Genomic DNA, 830 nt, shown 5'->3' with positions numbered 1-830 from the left:
CTTCGCCCCCAGACCCTCCCACGAGGGCTCAGCTGCACCTACATCAGGCACGGGATGAGCCACACCCCCACCCCGAAAACCCTGAGGCAACTTTGTACCACGTGACCTGGCCCCACTGGGCAGAGCTGATTGGCCTAGTGGGGCCACCTGACCCAATGGCAGCCAATCAATCTGTAGGCTAAGCGTGGTGAGCTGAGCCAATCAGATTCTCTCTCAGGAGCTTGCGTTGGGAGCACCTCGCAGGCCACAGGGAGGGATGAAACTGAGCAGATGTGGGGAGAGAAGCCTTAGGAGCAGGTGTGGGATCAGAGACTTGGCGGTGGGGGGAGGGGTGTCGTGACAGCCCAAGTGGAGAGGACGTAGGAGTGCTGCGGGGTGGAAGTGATAAGGCTGAGAAAAGCTGTGGAGATCAGAGGGAGATAAAGGAGATTTTAACAAGATTGGCAAGAGCATATAGTCTTTCCTTATGGCTGAGGTTTGAACCCCACGGACATAGACTCCAGCTACTAAGTCCTGGAAGCCAGCCTGGGTCTAGCTCCAGGCCAAAGGTCCTGGGTGTGCAGTGGTTCCTGTTCTTGAATATCAGTCCGGTTTGTCTGTCTCCCTTGCTGCCCACCTGTATCCTCACCACTAGAAGCCCCCATTACTTGAGATAACCGGAGTCGGACTTTGTTTCCTGCACGTAAAGAATGCAGCCCACAAATAGAAAGTGAGAGAAAATCACCGAAGAGGCAGAGAACAACATGGCATCATCAGGAACAGAGCGTACCTGCACCCTCAACAGACCACGCCAGGCAGTTCTTGCTGCACTTCCCCCAATAAAATCCTCC

The sequence above is a fragment of the Lagenorhynchus albirostris genome, chromosome 9 (genome assembly GCF_949774975.1).
Source record: "Lagenorhynchus albirostris chromosome 9, mLagAlb1.1, whole genome shotgun sequence".
In the NCBI taxonomy this organism is placed as follows: Eukaryota; Metazoa; Chordata; class Mammalia; order Artiodactyla; family Delphinidae; genus Lagenorhynchus; species Lagenorhynchus albirostris.
The sequence above is the reverse complement of the archived record's forward strand: the minus strand, read 5'-3'. Positions refer to the sequence as shown.